We start from the raw sequence: 8,810 nt of genomic DNA on the forward strand, positions 1-8,810 counted from the left end.
CTAACCTGAAAGGTTACCCTTCTCTGACTGAACCTTTGACTGTTATTGTTTAGTACAAACGTTCTATTCTCTGACACAAATGGGCCATCACCTTGCCCTTGGCAAGAGCCATTGGCATTTGCTCACGTAGTTTCTCTTCTCTGTCTTTTCCTCTGAAACCATTTTACATTTTCCAGGATGACAATTATTTTCCTTCTTTTAGAAGTTTGATTTATCTTTATTTTTTAAAGAAAAGCAAGATAGAGTCACAATGTCTGTTAATGTAATTACCCTCTTTCTGTTTTTACCAAGTGAAGGAAACAGCTTACTTGGTCAATGGCTGACAAAATTTAATCAATGGGATTTCTATGTTCAATGCAGAGATCTATTGAAAAGGGGCACTTGGACACTTATATTTGGACATGAGTCTGTGGCCTATTATTAGTGTTCCTCAAAGGCCTCCTGCAAGCAGTTCTTGCCCTCCTCTCTCTTACCTAACACCAGAGGCAAAGAATCTTGCATTCAAGTTTTCATTCCTTTTATGTTTTTTTCCCTTTCTCTCACTTGGCACATGCTGTATTACTTTCCTGAAGCTGTTTATAATGTAGAAGATTAATGTTTTTCATGGGCGTATTCCTGCTTCTTCCCCTTGGTTTGCACGGGAACATTTGCATCTGATGTAATTTGTCAAAGGAAGGAGCACGTCTGGTGCCCTGGAAGGAACGGGGGCATGGCAGTTAATCCCGTCATGTGTCAGAACAAAACAAACACGCAACTCCTTGGCTTCCTCTAGAGTTCAATGTCACAATCAACTTGTTGTTTCCTTTTTTTGGCAGAGCCTGAAACCAGGACGACTCTATATTATGTTTATTTCTTTCTATGGCCTTACAGTTGCCTCCTGCATAAAACAATGAGGACTGAAGAGGCTGGGTGTGTCACCAGCCACATGTTGTCCCTGTGAACTTCTAGAATGGAAATAGACCAGCTCTTGAGAATGCTTTTCTGTCTATACAGCCGCCTCTTTGTAAATGTTTCCTAAGAGTGTTCATCTAATCAGGGGCTTATTTCACAGAGTCGAAGTGTGCATAGAACACGGACTGTAGGCCGGGGAACCCAGAGAAGGTTAAAAAAAAATTATTTCAGTGGCACAAAAGCTTGGATTGAAGAGTTACATGGTCTTTAAGATACAAACATACATAAATGAGTTTTCATTTAGTTCAAGAGTTGACTTGTATTAACAGTAAGTGGGTAACATGACCAAAAATCCTATATGGTTGAATATTTCAGGTTTTATTTTCCTCATTCATTTATCAGAGGATATTACTGAATCAGAGAATATTGCTTGAGTATTTGCTGGCTGGTGGTCATGCTGAATGCAATGGAGAGCTGATTGCTGAACAATTGCTGTCAATCATAATTTAGTCTCATTCTATATTTTGCAGCAGTTCTCTAAGATTTGAAATTTTTGAAAGTAATATAATAGTCACTAGATAAAATAAAAATAGTGAATTGCATGAAGTAAAAATATTGCCTCCTCCCTGTCTTCCTTAGAGCTAGATGTATTGGTACTTTGAAGAGTATTCCTTGAATAAGTCTCGATACATTGTTTTCTATATTAACAATATTTCAGAATATTTTACACAAATAAAATCATATACAAATTTTTTGGGAGATTTTTCACTTGCCTGTATCTTATTTTATTTTTCTTTTCTTTTTTCCCCATAATTTTATTGACAAACAAATAGCAATGAGACAGTTTCAAATCAAATCGGTAGGACAGTTTCAATAATTAACACATTGCATACATTCTTCCTAGGGGTTAATTGCTGTACAAGATGCGGATATGATATCTTAACACCATTAGAACAAATCACTCTACTCATTAAGACAATGTAACTATATTATCTATCCTAACAACTTTGAATAAACAGATAAAATTGGACATTTATCTGTATCCCCTTTTTGGTTAAGTACCATTATTTGAATATTATAGGTGTGTAAACTTAGCAAAATATTCTAAAAGAGTCCAGTAGCCCATAATAGTGTTGAGTCTTCCGCTTGACTGGCAATATCAGAAATTGTTGACCTGAGTCCCCCACAGCTCAACATAACAGCATGGCTTTACTTCTTATATTTCATTTTTGTACTTTTCTGCTGGATAGTTAAGACCAAGGTAAAGCAGGTGCTATGCAACAAGAGTTGTAGCTTTTTGGTCTGAGAAGGTCAGTGAAATCCCCTCAGGATTTATCCCGAGATCCTGCACCTCACATTGTAGAACCTTTGTTAGTGTCAGCCATGTGGATGAGTCACGGCCATTGCTTGGCCAATGTGCTCTCTGTGAAAGCCTGAGAGAATGTTTTCTCTCCATGTCACTCTCCTTAGGCACACTCTACATCATCGATAACTTTCCTCTTTGGCCCCATAATCTTGATCAGAAAATTTGGGACACTACCGAGTTACATGATGTAACAGTACATGTAAACTTTAAGATAGTTTTAAAACAGGTTAGTAGTACAGTTACAGTAATTGATACATTGCATATTGTTGTCTTTGCAGTAGTTAATTATAGTACAAGATGCAGATATAATATCTTGTCTCAAAACTATTGGTTCAAAACTTTCTTCTCATTGAACTAAGAGAAAGTAGTTGTATATCTATACTATTTTGTATATACAGTACAAAATAGTCCTTCATTTATATATGGTTCTCATATATCCTGAGTCTTAATTGACCTTGGAAGGCTAGGGCCAAAATATTGGCTTTCCTTGCAGCCCTCCTTTTTCTCTAATTTTGGTCTGCTAACTTAGGTTGTTAACCACCCAGAAGACAAGCTTATTGTTATTATCAAACGATTTGGGCTATCAATCTTAACCTCACTATCTCACTGCATTTCAAACATCTTAGGCATAATAAGGAACAGGTATTTTTCATCAAGTATTGATATGTTGAACTTTAAGTCCCTACAGAATATGATAAAAAATCATTTAAAAATTAGAATATATTTTAAAAGGCATAAAGAATTATATACTTCTTGTGTTTACACATAAGTCCAAAAATCTAACCATATACAACCTTGAATCAGGACAGTCCCACAATATTCCTTTTCCTGTCTCTTGCTTTCATTCACCACCCCCTTCTTCTTGAACAACCATCTACCTGAGAGACAGCGCAGCAGCAACTGGCATGTCATGACAAGCAGCACATATTCAGAAGACGACAGGAACTCCAAGCATGAAACTACTATTACAAATTACCATCTGCAGTGCAGTAGCTTAGTTCACAGGTATCAGTATATATAGTTAGTCAGGGTGAGAATCTTTCCAATTAACTGCTAGATTCAAAAATCTTCTGGAGATTCCCAAGATCATTGCTTTGCCCATCTTCTACATATAATTGTATGGCTTGACTTATTCATGTTTCCTAGCTCTTCTCCTTTCCCTCTCTTGATTAGTTAGTCGTTGAGATCCCGCTTTCCTTCCCTGTATTTTATAAATTTTTTGTATGAGCATATTTGATTACCGTTATCATTAGGGGGCTAACAGAATACATAATTATGTGAACTACTGAAATTTATTAAACTTGTTGTCTATTAAAGATAGCTTAGGTTTGTTTAGTCCATCGCTATTACTTCATTTGTTTCTTTAAATTTATACAAACTTCCATGCACATTTGTCTGTGCATGCAATCTTTTGCTATGAAACTACAGCATAATGTGCATATTTTAAGTGTTGACAGCTATTTTCCAAAATTTTGAATTGATATTGTCTTATGAGAATTCTTAATTTTAAAATATCCATTAATCGCAGCTATGAAAGATTAACAATGAACCTCATTTATATACTTCTTCCAAATGTACATATTTTTAAAATTCAGATTTTCTGTTGCCTAATCTTATTAGTTAATTCACTGTTTTAACTTTTATTAATTTATTTTCAAGGCCTTTATATTGGGTAGAATCTTTTATTCTCCAGAATGAAGAAAAAATTAGAACTCCTACAATTTGTCCATATACTAATAGTAATACTTGCATTTTCTCAAATCTCTTTTATTTGAGTTTTCTTAAAGTTCAAAAGTCAACTAACAGAATTGTAATACATTAAATGTGGAACTTACTATTCAGAGCTAAGCCATTAAATCTATAAACTTTGGGATGTTCCACAGTGTTTTAAGACTATTCCATACAAAAGAAAATATTGCAAGCCTCAGTGTAAAATAATGTCATTTCCCCCATTTTATTAACCTAATCTTTAAGAACAGCTTGGTTTCTTTTAGAATTTTTAGTTCCCTTTCTCTCATTCTCAGTGACTAATAGCTTATTCATTTATAACTTTCCTACTAGCTTATCTGTTTTCACAGAATTTATCATGGGAGTATTGTGTTCTATTCAGGTTTCCTACTTCGTTTGGGGTCTTTTATAATAAACTAAAAATATTACTCACAGAATAGAAGAAAAGAAAAGAAACAAAGTTTGTAAATAGGGAGGGGAAGAGGGCTAAAGGGAGGGGAGGGATTGGGGAAAAACAAATCAAGATATAGCATATACAGGTACAAATTTCCTTTGATGAATGTGATGATTATGTATATTTAAAATGTATCAACAAATTAATTTTAAGAAGAAAAATACACATACCAAACATGTTATTTATTTTCCCATGTGATCAACTTGTGTGAACAATTGAATGGTGATTATTTTATGTTCTTTGTCTTTGATTTTTTCACCCTTTCAAAATTGTATTTGCTTGTATCTATCTTATTACTAAAGCAAACTAGCATTTATTATTCATTTATATTTCAAAGACTGTCTTGAATTTATTCTCTGTCTCCGTCTGTCTGTCTGTCTGTCTGTCTCTGTCTCTGTCTCTGTCTCTGTCTCTGTCTCTCTCTCATGCTCTCTCTTGCTCTCTTATCCCATCTCTCCTCTATAGAGGTTAAATAACCCAGGACATGGCAGTAAGTTGCACCTGTAGCCTTTTTTATTTTTTATTTTCAGACAAGCTCTCATTATTCAGACAAGGTCCATTAAATTCTCCAGACTGAATTTGAACTTGGAATGATTCTTCCTCAATCACCTAGAATGCCTGAAATTATAAGGTTCTGCCACACCTGATATATTTATTTTTTTGTTTCTCTTGTTTTTCCATTTATTGATTTATGCTTTGTCTTTATTATCTCTCATTTTTAAAATAATTTTATTGAGAAACAAAATTTTCCCATTTTTGATTGAGATTTTATTAATTTTCCAACACTTGAGTTCACAATATCTGTGATATTATGATCATACAAGAAAAATATTTGACCTTTAACCTCAGATTCTGGTGCAAGATTTCTTTTCTTTTTTTTCTTTGTGGTACTAGGGATTAAATTCAGGACCTTGTGCTTGTCAGGTAAGTGCTTATTCTACTGAACTATAGCCCTGGCCCAGAATTTCTAAAAAAGTTCTAATTTTCCAAGCAATAAGTTTGCTAAGTGTGTCTTTTTTTCTAGTCTTTGTCTCAGGTTCTGCAAATCATCTGGGTGATAGGCATGTCATTATTATTATCATTATTATTTTTAAAATTATTATTATTATTTTATTTGGTACTGGGTCTTACTACCCAGCTTGGACTTGTAGTGATCCTCCTGTTTTCAACCTCCCAAGCTCTGGGATTACAGACATCTGACACATACCCAGTCTTGGTGGCTGGCTCTGTGTGCCCGGGGGTGAATCCCAGTCCCTGTTGTCTCCCAGCCCATTTTGCTTTTAAATTCTATTTTTACTTTTCTTTTTGTGGTACTGAGATTTTTTTTTAAGATTTATTGATTTGGTACAGGGTCTCACTATGCAGCTCAGCCTCCTAGTGATCTTCCTGTTTTCAGCCTCCCCAGTGCTGGGATTACAACACACACCACCATGCTCAGTTTCAGTGACTGGCACAGCATGTGGTACCAGGGATCAAACCTGGGTCCTTGCACTTGCCAGGCAGGTGCTTAGACCACTGAGCTATCTCTCCAGCCCTTTTTGTGGTACTGGAGATTGAGCCTAGGACTTTCCCATTGAACTACATCTCCAGTCCTTTGTATTTTGAGGCAGTGTCTAAGTAAGATGCTAAATTGCCTAGGCTGTACCTAAGTTTGTGAACTTTTTGCTTCAGCCTCCCAGATTGCTAGGATTACTGCCAAGCACCACAATAAGAGTGTTATTTATTTTAGTTAGGTAACCTTTGTGGATTCTGAGTTGGGAGCTACAGGCAGGAGAGGCCAACAACGACGACAACTTTGCCTTACCTCCCATCCCACAGGATTATGAGACTAGAGATTGAGTTAATAATAAAGATCATGTCTATGTGACGAAAACTCAAACTCTCCAAGCCCCTATGACATGTTGAGAACTTCCAGGGTGCTGAACACAGTGAAGTCCTGGGAGGACTGCCTGCTTGCAGCAGGCATAGGAAGACCTGCCCTGCCCTCAGCCTTTGCCCTATGCCTCTCATCCATTTGGTATTTAGCTGCATATTTTTAATGTCCTTTAAACGAATAGACACATATATTTCCCTGTGTTCTATGCCTGTTATAGTTACTTTTCTCTGTTGGCTGAGACAAAATACTGAAAACCCAAGGTTGAAGGAGGAAAAGATTATTTAGCTTACAGTTTGTGGAGGTTTCAGTCCACAATCAGCTGGCTCCAAGGCAAGACGGCACATGGCTGAGGGCAGCAGTTCGTGGCAGAAGGAAGTAAAAAGGGAGAAACATCAGAGCAAACTTCTTTCCCTCTCTTACATTGTATGCAGGCAACCTGCCCTGAGGATTGTGTAGCTCTCATACCCAGAATCCCGGCTTTGGACCATGTCAGTCACAATCTGTAGAAGCCCACCCCCATGACCACATGGTGTTTGGGGAGACACCTAGATACAAACCATAACACTGCACCTGCAAATTCCTCAGTGCAAAACAGATTGTGGGAACCTCAGCACTACAGGAAATAACATGAGGCATTTGAATGGAAGCAGTTTTGTGATCTGAGCCTTAAGCCCATGAGATCTGATTCTAAATACAGGTAGATAGGGTCAGAGTGCAGTTGACGTCCAACAGCCATGAACAGTGGCTTTCTGTGTCTCTTACAGAATCCAAGATTGGCCTATAGACCTATGAGGGGAAAAAAGGAGAAAAAAGATTGCCTGAAGAGTGCTTTGTAGCATGATAGAGTTGATTTTTTGCAACATAAGTCCTCAAGAAAAACTGGAGATAAATATCTGTAAGTATAGATGATGCCAATGTCCAGAGATACAGGGCACCTTTCTCACCCCACACATCCTGTTGCACTAGAGGATGTTTATTGAAAGATGAGGACACCTTCAGCAGTGTTTCCTCTGTAACACATTGCATTCTTAGCTAACCTTTGCACTTCCTCTGCTCACATTCTTCTGTTGCCTCTGATTTGAAAATTATTTAATTTTATATTATTTAATATTTCTTCATAATATCAACTCAAAAATATTATGGCTTTGGTTGAGTCTTTATCTTTTATCAACTGTATCAAGTAAGATCCTTTCAAGAAACATAAGGGCTGGTGAGATAGCTTGACAGCTTAAGCCCATGCCTGGCAAGCCCAAGGTCTTCAGTTCAACCAAAAAAAGGAAGCATACAGTTTGGTATACTAAACACAGGCAAGGCAAGGCAAGGGCATAGCATGCCAACAAATGGATAGTTTGGAAGCATAGGCCTGGTTACAGGAGTAGTTTTGTTGTTATCTCCAGGCCTCAGGTGATGGGAAAAACAGGCTACTAGGCCCAGATGCAGAAAGCTGTGAGAAGAGGCATCTGACAGGAACTGTATTCTTGGATGGAGACAAAGGCCAGTCGTCCCAGGGCACCCAAAGAGGAAGGCAGGGTAATAAATACCTGACTTCCTGCTCCTCTTCAGATTCCTGTTAGTACTTCCTATGGTCTGAAGCCAGAGGGGAGCAAGAAGTCAACAGTGCCTATTGAGGTAGTCTCTAAATGAAGCCTTTTAGGGAAGAAAGCAACGGAGGACAAAGAACAAATATCAGAGAGCAGGCAGAAGATGGTGCAGCCTTCCTCTCATGTAGCACCTACTCCAACTCTCCTGAGAAATCCACTCACCCAATCTGTTAAGAATAACTTTATGGTGCTTGCTTAACACTGAGTGGCTGATTGCTTTTTATAGAAATATTTTTTTCATAATAAATTAAAAAATTCTAACAGAAATATTTAGATTTTATATTTATTTTTGTGCATGTTTAGACAAGTTGTTTTAAATAAACTCATCTACTTCATTCTTTGTCATTTAATTTATTGCACAAATTGTTTACAGTATTCCTTTTTATCTTTTTCATTATATGTAAGATCTATAATGGTATATTCTTATTGATCTCTGCCACTGGTAAGTGTTTCTCCTTTTTCCTTGCTTAGTCTAGCTAGATGTTTGTCAACTTAGTTAATATTTTGAGGTATCAACTTCTAGCTTTCTTCTTCTTCTTCTTCTTCTTCTTCTTCTTCTTCTTCTTCTTCTTCTTCTTCTTCTTCTTCTTCTTTTTTTTTTTTTTTTTTTTTTTTTTTGCGGAACCGGGGATTGAACTCAGGCCCTTGCGCTTGCCAGGGAAGCACTTATTCCACGGAACCATCTCTCCGGCCCTCTAGCTTTGTTCTTCATGTGCTTTTTTATTAAATCCATATCGTATCTTTCTATTTTCTTTTTTTCTACCCAAAATGCTTTTCTTTATCTAGCTTTTTAATGTGGAAATGTAGATCATTACTCAAAAATCATTCTTTTTCAATGTTGAAGGTCAGAAACCTTTGTCTAATTCTTGTCTGCAAAATATAAAATTCATATTT

This window comes from Octodon degus, unplaced genomic scaffold (assembly GCF_000260255.1).
Source record: "Octodon degus isolate 3935 unplaced genomic scaffold, OctDeg1.0 scaffold00002, whole genome shotgun sequence".
Taxonomy (NCBI): Eukaryota; Metazoa; Chordata; class Mammalia; order Rodentia; family Octodontidae; genus Octodon; species Octodon degus.